Source organism: Neltuma alba, unplaced genomic scaffold (assembly GCF_004799145.2).
Source record: "Neltuma alba isolate B1F8T4 unplaced genomic scaffold, ASM479914v2 tig00011344_pilon, whole genome shotgun sequence".
Taxonomy (NCBI): Eukaryota; Viridiplantae; Streptophyta; class Magnoliopsida; order Fabales; family Fabaceae; genus Neltuma; species Neltuma alba.
The window spans coordinates 28,537-44,273 of NW_021636045.1; the positions used below are offsets into that span (position 1 = coordinate 28,537).

The 15,737-nt window shown below is 32.7% G+C and overlaps 1 pseudogene; it reads right to left on the minus strand.

The window, feature by feature from the left end:
* Positions 1-138: 138 nt before the first annotated feature.
* Positions 139-2,264, minus strand: LOC114712322 (feruloyl CoA ortho-hydroxylase 1-like; annotated as a pseudogene).
* Positions 2,265-15,737: the final 13,473 nt, after the last annotated feature.

The following is a 15,737-nucleotide window of genomic DNA, read 5'->3' on the forward strand; positions in this document are numbered from 1 at the left end:
CTTCAGTATATTATTGCCCAAAACTTCTACCTACCATTTCTAGACTCTTTTCTATACATAGTTTTAGGCAATAACTTTGATACAATCGTTTACTTGCTTCTTTTACAAAAACTCAAGACCCAATATAGTATTATTATTTTACTTAATTCTCTTACATTTCATCACCATAAATCTTATTGAACCTCTCAAACTTTTTACCCAACTCATAAAATCATCAAACCTTAGAAAACTCAATAGTTTGTTTCCATCATGAGCTTTCCTGAAGAAATGCTTCACATAATCTGAATACAACACATCTTGTACAATGCTGTCTCCCCACTTGCCACCACTTCAGGCAAAGGTCCTATCACATCTGAGGGTTTAGGGTTCACAAAAATTGGCACTGAAACCCTAACCTTGCCTCCATTTGCTGTCACTCGGTGCTCCACACTCTTGTACCTTCCATTGCTCATTATCTGCTCAAGGCATCACCGATGTTGATCACCAGAGCGCTGGAGACCGGCGGCATGTGAATCCAGCGCTCGCTGCCATCATTGGCTCGGACATAAAGGCCGCCGGTTTCATCTTGCAAGAGGATGGTTAGGTTGAGACTCAGAGTAGACATTGACCTCTATTGCTACTGCTAGATCTGGGTTTGGACAAATGGGATAGTAGTTGAGATTGATCCTCTTTGAGCCCATGAGAAGTGATTCCTTTGTTCCACCAATTTCTTTCACGTTTAGCCTCTTCATCAGCACTTTTAGGAGCCTCTTGATCACTGTCTCAGTTTTTTTCATGTATTCTAGGGTCTCATCCCTGCAAGAGGGGGAAAAAACAAGAATATATTATAATCGTACAATTTAATATCCGCATGTGCACCATATAATTAATATAAATCCGTATCTATAAATCTAAAAGTTGGTAAATGTATTGGAATTCAAATCTAAATATCGACACTTGTTTTGTACTCCATTTGTAGCCCACCCTACATGTTATATAGATTGCCATTATGACAACTACTACCTCCGTCCTAATTATAAGAGCCATTTGACTAATTTGAGGAGATTAAGGAAGTATTTGAGTTAGTTATTTGTCCTAAATAAGTGTTGTCTTTCCTAAAATATCCTTGCTAATCAAGTGTATTGACTAGAACTCTATTATTAGAAGGGTTACTTTGAAAAAAATGTATATAATGAGAGACAAAGTGGATTGGGGTTTTATATTTAAAACCAAAATAAAATCAAACAGGGTCTTTATTAAGGACCCGGAAGTAGTATCAATTAGCCCAGCTACCTTACAGCCTTGCAAGCTACCAAGTTAGCTACTGACTACGTGGGCAATTTAAATTTTTGGAGGATATGGTAGTAAAGTGATATATTGTTTCCATCCTTAATATAAGAGTTAGTCTGATATTTAATTTATTTATAAATATAAATTTAAATTTACCTTATTTCTCATTTATTTATATTATTTAAAAAAAATCATTATAATAATTGTACATGTTAAAGATTTTATCATGTTTTAACTAATACATATGATTTGTAAATGTATTATAGAGAAGACAATGCATATTTATTACAAAAAACTAATTTAATTAATTTTCTTAATCTATTTAAATTAGTCGACGATTCTAACTCTATCTTATATTATAACTAGAAATAGTATATGGTAATTAACTTTTAAAAACCAAAACTGATAATTAATAATGTAAAATATGAACAATAATATTCTCTATCAAGCTGACCTGCATGCAGGAGGCCAAGTTGTTGCAACCTCGTCCTCAGAAACAAGAAGATGACTAATATAATCTTTCCACTCGAGAGCCTTCTCTTTCTCAGGGCTAAAGCTCGAACCATACCTAACATTTTAGAATGTAGATTGGTGAATTCTCTTTTGAGTACTCTTGATCTTCTCATGAGCAGGCAATTCAAAGAACCTGTAAGTCCGCAGCCTGGACATTCTGCAGAACTTGCAGAGGCACGCCATGGTTCACAACTTGAAAGAACCCCATTTCTCTCAGCAGCAATCACAGATCGCATCTGCACATCTGGGTGTTCCCAATTAGCCATGTGCGATTATGGGAATAAATATTGTTGAAGATGATCATGAGGAACACCTTGAAGCTGCTTGGCCTCTCTTCTAATGGCTGCACGTACTCTGCTTTGGGAGGGTCTTAAGTCCCATATCGGACAGTCCCTTCACTCCATGGCCTTGAACAAGTACAATTCGGTGAGATCAGAGGGTTCTGCTGTTGTGAATTGGGTAACTGCCGTTGTTGGTTCCATTTTGCTTGAAAGCAAGGTTTTGAGCTTTCGCTTTAAGAGGTTGAAAGGGAAGAAGATTACTCCGTGTTTGAACTTTGAAGTGCTTTGGGTTGGGAATGTATTTATAGACTGAAATTTGGAGCTTGCGTCTTGTCTTCATGTGTGATACCTGCTTGTGTGGTGACAACTTGGCTAAAGATTACGCATCTATTTGTCTTTAATTATTTATTCTTTCCTTTTCTTGCTATATCCTCTCTAGTCACATTTTTCCTGATATATTCTCTCTCATTTTTTTCCTCATTTATTTTTGTATCCTATTTATTATATAATTTGAAATATATGATTCTAACTTATTTATTATTTTGAATTAATTCTAACTGATTTTTTTCTTAAATACTAATTAGGTATTTGAAACTTATACTAAAAATTAAAGGAAAGAGTAAAAAGACAAATATACCTATTATATTATTTCAAAAAAAAAACATTAGACATCATATAAGAGATAAAAATACTCATAAATTTTTTAAAATGGGGCGAAAATATCATTTCCATTGAATATTATAAGAGAATATTTAGATGAAACCAAATATAATTTCAAAATTTCAAAATGTTTTTACAATTACGAAATAAATATATAAAAAAATTTATGTTATTTTGCCGAAAAGTGGTTTTTAAAAAATATTTTTGAGAATTACCAAAACACCTTGTAAGTGTCAGTTACTTTTCTTTTTCGTGGGTCCCACTAATTTCCATGTGTCAACTTTTAAATGCCCTGCTCGGCTGCTCTTAGAGTCTTTCTATTTGTCCTTACCAACTCTTTCTCCCTCTCATCATCAGGACTGAGTGTGATAGATCTTCATTCGAGCTCCCCAAATATCTCTTGTTATTCTCTTGTCAGTTCTCAATCACTCCTCTCATTCGCAACAACACAATCACACTTTACTTCCATCTTCTTCCTCTTCTTCCCTTTGTCTCTCTAACCAATGTAATAGATCCTCCTTTATTCCCTCTTCCCCTCCTCTCCTTCTTTTTCATTGTCATCGTCATCACCATCACCCTTCCGAGCACCATCACCGTGTTTGAGGATCGGTTCTTGGAGAAATAAGTTCATCGGCGATTTTGCCGTCAGGTTTCGGCGACATTTCCACTGGCATGTTTTGGTACTGGACGGTTTGAAATGCCTGGTGAGTGTTATTTTCTCCGACAAATGCTCTCTCTCTTCAATTTATTATTACTCAGGTCCTTTATTTAAGGATTTGACTGCTCTGTTACCCCAGTTACATGCTTTTCAATTACTTTTCTTCTTTTCTTATTTGACTCTTCTTACTTCTGATCTTACTTCTTTTGGCTCTTGTTCATAGATACCCATTTCAAAATTGTTTGTCTGACGAATCAAATGCTGTGAGAATTAAGGGTCTACCTTTATGCCATTCACTTCTTTTTGCATTTTAAAAACTATTTTTCTATGACGATTTATTTAATAAAACATCATAAAAGTTATTTTTTCAGACGACGTTATCGTGAAAAACTTTCATTTAGCTCTGTGAGAGGGCTAAAGAGGCTTTTTTATCCAGACACGACAAATAGTAAAAATATTTACTCAGATGCTATAAGATCAAAATATTTACTCAGATACTACACTTGAAATCGTTCAAACAGTGAACGAGTTTAAATTTGTACAGAAGTTGTTCAGGCAAAAAAACGACTTCAATGGGACCCCACATCACAAAATGAAGTTCTTGGTCTGAAAACAACTTCAGTGGGACCCATTATTTGTCTTACACTCCATGCGTTTTCAGCTTTCATATTTTTGGCCAGACTATTTCTCCCTTCACACTTTTCTAAAGGTTTCTCCCTTGCCCCACGCAAAGTGTTTCCTTCCTTCCCCAATATTCCCATCAATAGAGTAGTCATTCCTTGTCTCTCATGCGTGAGTACTTTGTTTTTGCATGTGAGTATATAGTATGAATTCTACTTATATAAGCCATTCGGCATTCTTTTTATTTAATTATTCCAAATTATAACTAAAATTCTAAAATTCTAAATAGAATATTATTATTATTTATTTAATATTATTTATATTAAAATTAATTATATTTAATTAATAATTAATTAATATTAATTGGATTTAATAGATTTATTAAAAATAAATAGTATGTTGAGGAAATTTCTAGATTTCACATCTAATTGAATTGTAGAAATATGATAATCTCCTCCAAGAATTTTAGAAAAAAATCCGTCAGATTCACATTTTATTTGATCCTTAATTTCTAGTCGAAGCTAATAATGTATTCCCACTCATCATAAGCCTTCTCCTTACTTAACGTAGTGAAAAGGGCTTTTGTTTTGCATGTTTTGGGTTTTGCAATCTAACCCAGCTTTGTGTTACTTAGGGAATTTTTAGCAAAATGCTGCAAACAGGGGAAAAAAAAATTCTTCAAATACTACATAGTGAGAATTATTTCCCCAAATACTACACTCAAAGTTGTTCTTAGCTTAAACAACTTTAAAAGTTCATCTTAATAAGAGCAATTTCTTCAATAAACATTGGTTCCCATGCAGCTGAACTTCATCTTAGCTTGAACAACATTTAAAATTCATCTCAGTAAGAGCAATTCCTCCAATAAACCTTGTCTTCCGTCTAGCTGAAATTCATCTTGGTGTGAACAACTTTTAAATTTCACCAGCATCTGAACAACTTCTTCACTCCTTCACAATCTCTCACCACATAAATACTCCTACAGGGATGTTAATAATAGTCATATCATTAGAATAATGAGTTAATAATATATAATGATAATAGTAATAATTAATATTATATTAATTAAAAGTGATTAAAGAAAATAAGTAATGATTAAATGTTATAAAATTAATAACAATAACAATTAAATTGACATGAACAAAAATAAGAATTAATTTACCTCACAAATAAAGACTCCCCCGTGCCACATCTTGGTCTCCTCCGCGCATGCTGTGGCCATTGTTGTATATTTACTTCTTGAGTTTGATCTAATGTCTCATTTGTCTGCGTAGTTAACGTATTTAAATCAAACCAAGGTGATTTGACTAAAGAATTGATTGTCGAGGGGTGACAAATGCTTCATTTGATGGACCACCTTGCTCAAAAGAAGAAGTGTTATATTGATCGATAAATAATGCAGGATCATCAAATAAGGACATGAATGACTGAATTGAGGAGATTGGGTGAATCAGAATGGGATAATGTTTGATGATGATGGCATGTGATGAGGGTAAAAATGAGTTGGATTGGAAGAGGTGATAGGGCTTAATGAGACTGGTATGTTATCAAAATGACTAAAATTTTGAGGCTCTTGTTCACTTAAATTTTCATTTACAATTGGTGGCTGAGTAGACAAGTAATCGCCTCGCCGTTTGCTTGGTTTATCTCGAGAATTTGTGGACGGGGTAGCTCAACTGATGGTGGAGCTGATTGAGAATTCATATTAACCGTTGTTCTCTAACTAACTCTCTAAGCAGTAAGATGTTACGCTAGTCTCGAGCAACTCTTTCTCGATAATCAATGCAATCAGAGCATGTTGAACGAGAATTAATTATTAGCCTATATAATTGTTCTGCTATGTCAGCCTGAAAATAAAAAAAACATTAGGTTTGAAAAAAATTTTGTAAAAGAAAATGATGATATTGATCAGAAAAACTAAAAAAAAAAAACTAAAAAAAACCTTACCATAGCCAGTATCACCACTAGCACGTTGGATCCATCGTCTTGTATGTCTCCAATACCATTGCATGTACTCAGATGTTCGATCAAGTTCACCAAGTGCCAGAGGAGCATCAACAACATCATGTGGCCATCTATTCCATGCTTCAATGAAGTTTGAGTATTCTTCAGTCCAATTTGTGCTTATTCTGCCACGTAGTTGTATTGTATGTAATTTCTAAATGAACAGGCATGACAGGATAGGTTGTTGACGACCGAATTGCCTTAGTACACGATCAGGGTGATGCCATTCTATAATATGAAACATATTAGAGGAACTGAAGCAAGCCAAATTTCAGGTGTTGCCAAGCAGTATTCTGGAATCAATTGGCGCACTTCAGAAGATTCATATGGGTGCCAAATTATGTCATCATCGGTCATTCTATCAAAAAGACTCCTATATTGGCGTAAGGATGTGACACTTGGGCGAGGATTTTGTCCTACATTTTTCCATCTAGCATTATCAACAACCCAAAAAAGTAGTGTTAAAATTTGTAAAATTTCAATAATAAGTACATATGAAGAATATTGTTGTGTGATTTTGGCATACCTGAAACCCAAAGGAGGTAAGAGAGGGTAGATATTAGACTGTGGATCTGGAGATACAGGTTGTTGTGGTGCTAGCGTAGGAAAACGATCCCATGCCCATAAATGTAATAATGATAAGCACCCTCCAATCCCATCTTCAGTTGGATTAGTAGCATTACATAATTTTCTATACAAGTGAGCTAAAATTGCTGAACCCCAACTAAAATTTCCAACTTCTTCCATATTATAAAGTAGTGGAAGGTACATCAAATACACCCTAGCATACGATCTATCTGGCATGAGATATCCTCCAATCAACTTGAGAATATATGCACGAGTGAATTGTTGAATTTGTACATTGTCTGCATCATCAGCTAAGTGATTAAAGTGCTCTTCCACCCAATTCATAAGTAGTTTGTCCAAGTATTCTATCTGCAGGTGGTCTAACCCCTAGAAGCCATTCACAAACATCTTGCCAATTAAAGTCAGTTTTCCTAATGAGGCATTCCTACACAAGGAAGGCCTAACTGTATAGCAAAATCCTCTAATGTTATCATGCACTCTCCACGTGTAGTATGAAATGTGTGAGTTTCAGGACGCCACCTCTCAACAAGGGCTGAGACCAAACTCCGGTCGTATCAAATTGCCCACCCATGCAACACCAAAAATCCAGCATCCATAATCTAAGATATTCAAGTATCTGATTGGGTGGCTCAATCATTCGATTAGCATGCATGACTCGTCTAGTGTGTAGGATTCGAGAAACTTATAGAGAAAATTTTTAAAAAAAGTTAGTATTAAAGCATAGAATTAATAAGTAGTAGTTAAGAGAGATTACTTACATTTTCATTCCAAACTTGTTGCGAAATATGTTGAGTTTGTAAGTACAGAAGTAAGTTATCCTTTGGACCAGGGTTAATGACTTCTTCTGGATATTGTGCCATTTTCAAATATCTAAACACAACATAACAAATAAATATTCACATAATATAAAAAATTACAAAAACCATTTACATTTCATCTTCATATGTATAATTTTCTTTTTACATAAGCAAAATACATAATTTATTGTCTGGATGCCACACTTTGAGGACAAGTAGAGCGATTATGACCAATTTGTCTACATAATCCATATTTGTTGGGTGGGTTGGGTGTGGTCCAATCCATCTCATTACGTATGCGATTTGAACGAGGACGGCCTTTATCTCTAATCATTGATGGATCAGGTATTAGAGTAGGGCAATCAATTTGGGGCCAGTAAGTCTCATCTCCTATTGGATGAAAGTTGTTACTGTAAGCCATTTGCATGGTTTCTAACCTAAAAACAGGATCAACATATTGCAAATGGTTAATGCCTACTTGTGAGCAAGCTGCAACAGCATGCATACATGGAAACTTTTCTGCTTAAAATTCTCCACAATCACATTTTCTATCAATCAAGTTAACCTTGCAACAACGACGAAATTGACGAAGTTGAATATTGTATGGCTCCATAACCTCAAATGATGTTGATATTCTATCAAACTCTCGAACAACACATCCAGATGCACCTTGTGTTACTATGTCTAACTTCTTTGTTAGTGTCTCAGAAAACACTTGACCAGCTGCAATTTGCGCATGAACTTGTTGTGCACGCTTTACAAAATAGTTGTTAACTCTATACAGGTCGCTTTAACTAAACCAGTTATGGGTAGACTTCAAACACCTTTAATACACCATTCATGCACTCTGCAAGGTTAGTTGTCATGTGTCCATAACGTCGACCTTCAACGTCATATGCACGTGACCATTTTTCTTTGGGGATGGCTCCAATCCATCTAGCAGCAGATGCATGTTGCAATACTATCTCTGCTAATTGTTGGTCAAAACATGACGTTCATACGCATACCCTACAAGTAATTATTAACTTGTTAAAAATAATCATAAATTATAAAGTTATTGTATCATTAAAAAACACAAGAAATCTCACCAATATTTATAAATTTCTCTTTTAGCCAATTTGTTCCATGTGCTTTGTGAAGATTAAAGGCCACATGACGTAGACAAAAAACATGATGTGCATGTGGTGGCTGCCATCCATGTTGAGGATCAGAAACTGCAGCCAAAATTGAACGATGTCTGTCTGAAATTAAACAAATTTCTATTCTATCTTTTACAATACAATGACGCACATGGTATAAGAACCATGTCCAAGCTGATCTTGTCTCCCCTTCAACTACCGCAAATGCAAGCGGCACAACATTTCTGTCACCATCTTGTGATATAGCCATTAGTAACGTGCCCTTATACTTTCGATATAAAAATGTTCCATCAACTTGTATAATGGGCTTCAAATGTGGAAATGCATCAATGCATGGCTTGAATGCCCAAAACACACGACGAAACATTTCAACTGGTTCCCCATTCGCATTGACTTGAGAGCATTGTTTATTTGAAAATTGTACGTATGATCCAGGCATGAAGTGGTGTACTACGGCCAACCACCTTGGGAGTAAGGAATATGAGATCTCCCAATTCCCGAAAGCAACGGCAATGGCTAATTGTTTTGCATTCCAAGCCTTCTTATATGACACTATATAACCAAACATGGATTGCATCCTCTCTATAATTTGAGATACTTTCATATCTGGCTTATCAATTACCATTGCTATGATACAAGATGATATAACATCAGCATCTAACTTTGGATGGTCTTGAGTTAGTGATGTGCTTAAGCATGTGTGGGGCCCCCCCATATTTTGTAATTTGTCAAAAGTTTCTATTTTCTTTTTACAAGCTCTTACTCTCCAATTGCAGCTTTCACCATAGTTAATGCATCGATATTCTTCATACTTGTTACATGAATAATAGACCTTGAATGTGTGATGAACTCGAACAGAGTATAACTTGACTACGTCTCAAAACACGAACATTGCTAACATCTTTCCGATATGTAACTCTTCATTTTGACTGAAAGGTGGAATTTCTTCTAATTCACTGGACTCAGGAGCCATAGCTGACTCAACATTAATATGCGAGAAGAAAGCAGATGCTAGCTCATTATCCTGGTTGATCTCGTCATGCTCATCATTGTCATCATGATCATTCCCATCACCAATATTTAAATAAGAATTATATTGATCTTCGTCCTCAAATTCATCCATAGTATCTTCCATTTGAGGAACAGAGCAAGATGGCCCATTGTTGATACCATCTTGGGGAAGTTCAAATGGGTGAAGATTTTCCATCTGATCGTTAAACATGGATTCTTCTTCTATAATGTTCAGCTGATTGCTACTTGATGGAAGAGTATTTCCAGCATTTTTGTCCATTAGTTGTGATTCAATATGACCCAAATCTTCCAAGTCACCTATATTGGCATACAACTCTGCACATGTTAACTGAGTTGAGAATCTACGGTTCACTTGCCACATTTGTTGTGTATCCGAATCATCTTCTAGATTGCATGCTTGGTATTGTGGTGGATTTATGCACGTAGGATATCTGTACACTAGATTTGTCACAATTTCATTGGGAGGAAATTGTAGTTTTTATCCAATAACTTCCTTCAATCTATCCAATGTAATATTTGGATCAACTTTCACTACTTTCTCTCTATCACACTCAAATGTTGCACCGACCGGGCCATTAAAAATTCATCCATTTGCAAATATACACACAAACTCTTTTCTATGATCCATTCTGCTTCATAAATAATACAGTATAATTATTAATTAAAAAAAATGAATTGTAAAACTAAATTAACTCCATAATATCATTATTTTTTAATTCAATTATGTATATATTTTTTAAAATAAAGTAGTAGAATAATCATTTATTTATAGTTACAAAAATTAGGCTATTTATTAAGAAACTTATTTACATTTTTAAGTAAGAGAGTAACCTGTAATATCTTTTAATCAACAACGACTGTGGAACATCAATCATAAAAAAATTTAGAATAACTTAAAAATTAATTTCAATTAAAAATAAACGTTACATATTAAAATTTTATTATAAATTCTAATATATCAATATAAAATTAATAATATAAATTACATATTTCAAATATATTAAATAAATAATTTTCTATTCATTCCATTTTATTCAAAAAAAATATTATAATTAAATATTATTAAAAAATTAGCTAAAATCATTACTTCTGTTTTATTATAAAAAAGGATCTTAAAAACTATAAATATTTAGAAGGATTAAATATATTTTAAAACATTAAATTCTCCCACAACTACATTCCTAAATTTTTTCTAACTTATGTTCCATTATTGGATATTTTTAATGACTAAATTAGATAAATATTTGATTAAATAAATTAATTTGAAAATATTCTTATTCAAAAAAATTGCCTCTGCTTCATTTTTCTCCTGGTCCCAACTTCATACTTCAAATGTTCAATTTTAATTTATCTATATTATTAAAAAATAATTATATTCCTTTCAACCTCTAATTTCTATATTGCGAATAAATGCTTTTGATGAGATATATACTTTAGTTAACACATAAAGGTAAATTTACATTAAATAATAATAAGCTTATAATAAATGTACTTGTGTAATTTTATATTAGGTACCGTTTAAGTGACCAAAAAAAATCCTTATGATTGAAAACAAAAATAAATGTTAATAACTATTTCACACTAGTTATTTAAAAATTATAATTACTTAATATGACGAAACAATTAGCTATTACTGTTGAGTGATTTTTTTAAATTTATAGTTTATTATTTGGTCTGCCTAAATAATTATAATTTTTAAGATCCTCTTTAATAAATATTGCTTTCTCTAGGTCCTCCTCTCTAATTTTTCCAAAAAAAAAAAAACTCCTTTCTTTCATTATTATTAACCCCACCATCAGTACTCTTTTTATTAGGAAAATTTTGACACCATTTAGTGCTAGCTTTCATTGGCTAGATACAAGACTAGACTAAGCTCACAACCAGGGTTGTCAAACTCACGAGTTTAAGTAAACTCGTGACAGGTATGTAAACTCGAATTTATGAAATTCATACATGAAGTCACTATGCATAATCAAATAATAAAATAATTATAAATTTAATAAAAATTATAACTTGGACCACTGATTTGGATTTTCAATATTTTAAAGGTTTTTATAGTTAAATAATTTAACTGTCTTCTACGCATGCTTTGATATAAATTTACGTAATTTTAACAAAAATAATTTTATCATTGTATATTAAAATTTTATGAGTGGGGAATATTATTCCATCAATTTTTCTTTAAATATTCAAGTATTTTTCATGACGTATTGACTGGCATAGGAGAAGTTTGATTACCATGCTCACAACCAAATATTATCTAACTAAATACATATTTAATCTCAACACTATCTACTAAAAAAAAAGATATATATTTAATCAGATTATAAAAAAGTAAACTGTAATTTATTTTATATGACAATTAATTATATGTCTACATTTTTTTAATTAAAACAAACTCAACATGTAAAAATGACTAAATATAAAATTCTTATCCATCATTTAGCAAAATACATATCAAAATTTTAAAAAAAATTAATCAAGAGAATGTACCTTAATCAGAAGAAAAATTAAGCCTCAAGTTGAGATAAAACGTATGCAATATTTGCAAGGCCACACACACCACCAACTTCACGTGAAATTGTGGAAAGAGAAAGAAGAACTGAAGGACCTGCAGATAAAATTCAATTCTTCACGCGAAATGCCTTATATATAGAGAAAGAAGAATTGAATTGTATGAAGAATTGAAGTTGAATAAAACGTATTTACCTACTTCACGGGAATGCCTTACACATAGAGAAAGAAGAATGTGAGAAGTGAAGAGAAGCCTTCTGATGAGTGGGAATGGCGAATACCTTATATAAATAGAATTCATACTATACACTCACATGCAAAAACAAAGTATTCACGCGTGAGAGACATTGAATGACTACTCTATATTGATGGGAATATTTGGGGAAGGAAGAAACACTTTGCGTGTGGCTGGAAAAGGCAGAAATAGTCTGGTCAAAATATGAAAGCTACACGCAAAAGGCAGAAATAGTCTGGCCAAAATATGAAAGCTGAAAACGCATGGAGTGTAAGACAAATAGTGGGTCCCACTGAAGTTGTTCAACCAAGAACAACTTCCATTTTGTGATGTGGGTCCCACTGAAGTTGTTCAGACCAAAAACAACTTTCATATTTTGGATGTGGGTCCCACTGAAGTCGTTTTTGGCCTGAACAACTTCTGTACAAATTTAAACTCGTTCACTGTCTGAACGATTTCAAGTGTAGTATCTGAGTAAATATTTTTGATCTTATAGCATCTGAGTAAATATTTTTACTGTTTGTTGTGTCTGGATAAAAAAGCCGTTAAAGAGTGTTTATTCTGGTGAAGGTCATTTAGATTGACTTTTTTTTTTTTTGAGCCAAGATTTGCATGGTATATTTGTAGGATTTTAAATGCAGAACTACAGCCTGAGTTCTTCGGATAAAATATCCTCCTGTTTCTTCCGATGAGATTTCCAGAGGACAAGAGAGAAAAAGAAGAAGAAAGAATTAACACGGGAGAGAGAGAGCAAACAACTCCAGATAATGACACATGGAATCAGTAGGACCTACAAAAAATTAAAATCATAGACGTTTGTCATAATTAACGGAGATGACATTCCTGCCACATTTTAAAAAGTTTATAAATATTTGTGCCTTTTTGAAATTATAATGAATATATTCGACCCTTCACCCTATATTAATTATAAATTATATATATGTGTGCATGCGATGGGCTCTTGGCCAGCCAACCATCAATTTGAGATATTGTGCAAAACGAAATTATATTAAATTTTTTTAATTATATTTTAATTTTAGCCAATTATCAAATTTTAGAGTAAAACACAATGTAACACCTACTTTTTACTTCACCTGAATTATATAAAAATCTCCTATTTATTTTAAAAATATATATAAACCTCTCTCAAAATTAAAAGGTATGTTACACGGATATTCATATGATAAAGAATTCACTTTCATCCACCCAAATTATTAATTCATCATTAAGTTTGACTCTTGAACTATTGTTTTGATCAAAATACCCCTTTTTAACATATGAATTAGGGGAAATGGCAAATAAAGACCCTTGAAAATATAAAATGGCAATTTGGGTACTTCAATTCATAAAATTGCTATTAGAGACCGGGTCCTAGATTGCAATTATGAAATGAAGCCCAAATGACTAAAATGCCCTTCCTTTTCTCTTTCTTCCAGCACCCCATTTCTTTCTCTTTCCTTCTTCTATTCCTCTCTCTCTTTGTCCTACTCTTCCTCTCTAGAAACGTAAATTTCTGACTCCTTTCTCTCTCTCTCTCCCCTCTTTATTCTCTTTCCTTCTTCTACTCTCCTTCGACTTCATTCTTCTTCTCCAGAACCGTGACGTTCTTCTATGTTTTTCCCAACCCATTGATTTGCAATGGGAAAAATGAAAACATGTTAACCGTGTAGCTTCCATATTTAATTTTCTGCAAAACATGTAATGCTAATAGCCTAATATAGTACTCTTCATATAAAAGCTCTCATTCTCCATAATCTCTCTTTATTCTACAATATCATCTCCTACTGATATACTCGTATTAACAACTGTTACCTCCTTTCATTGTAAAAAACTGGTTGTTGTCAAAGAATTCTGGAAATTATCATTTACGAAGAGAAATGTAAACTTGTATAAAAACCTTATCAGAAGTGATAAGTTCACTATGACAAATGATAAGCTGAGTATGATAAATGACAAGTTCTCATAAGATTTTCATACAATTTCAAATTTCTCTGTTAAAATGACTGAATTTTCATATTGATTTATGAAATGACAAGTTTACTATGGCAGATGATAAGTTGAGTTTGACAAATGACAAGTTCCCATAAGATTTTCATACAATTTCAAATTTCTCTGTTAAAATGACTGAATTTTCATATTGATTTACAAAGTGAAAAGTTTACTATGACAAATAACAAGTTGAATATGACAAATGATAAGTTCCCATAAGAATTTCATACAATTTTAAATTTCTCTGTTGAAATGACTGAATTTCCACATTGATTTACAAAGTGACAAGTTAACTATGACAAATGACAAGTTGAATTTGGCAAATGACAAGTTTCCATAAGGTTTTTATGCAATTTCAAATTTCTCTATCAAAATGACAGAATTTTCACGTTGATTTACGAAGTGACAAATTTACTATGGCAAATAACAAATTGAGTTTGGCAAATGACAATTCCCATAAGGTTTTCATACAATTTCAAATTTCTCCATTAAAATGACTGAATTTCTACATTGATTTACGAAGTAACAAGTTTACTATGGCAAATAACAAGTTGAGTTTGGCAAATGACAAGTTCCCATAAGGTTTTCATATAATTTTAAAAAAATGAATGAATTTTCACATTGATTTATGAAGTAACAAGTTTACTATGGCAAATAACAAGTTGAGTATGGCAAATGACAAGTTCCCATGAGATTTTCATACAATTTCAAATTTTTTCGTTAAAATGACTGAATTTTCATATTGACTTATGAAGTGACAAGTCTACTATGACAAATGATAAGTTGAGTTTGGCAAATGACAAGTTCCCATCAGGTTTTCACACAATTTCAAATTTCTCTGTCAAAATGACTAAATTTTCACATTGATTTACGAAGTAACAAGTTTACTATGACAAATGACAAATTGAGTATAGCAAATAACAAGTTCCCATAAGGTTTCATACAATTTCAAATTTCTCTGTTGAAATTAAAATTTGCAGATTTCTGACAGCAACTACTTCTGATAAGCAGTAAATGACAAGTTTAGTAAGATTAACGACAAGTTCAGTGAGTTGAACCCCTTGTACAAGGAAACTAATTACGAGCTGCACCTCATGCAATCTTGAGTCTTACATTCCATCATAAAGTTGACTTCCCTTCCTCATTCACATGCAATGAATCATCCAAGCTTTCATTCTTTAAGGAGGAGTAGATTATGAACTTGTCACCATCAAATTGAAATGTATTTCCTAATCTAACCATAGTCCTCAAAGAATTTCTTGACACCTTGTTCCATTTGGAAGAATTGTCCTGTACGCAAGACAAAATCCAATATGATCTTGGTATGTTTTCTGGGTATGTACACACAAAAAAGTTCAAACTATATATAAAAAGACACATACACATTAAAATAGCCTTTGACTTTCTCCATGAAACTGATAAATTGACTAATGAAAG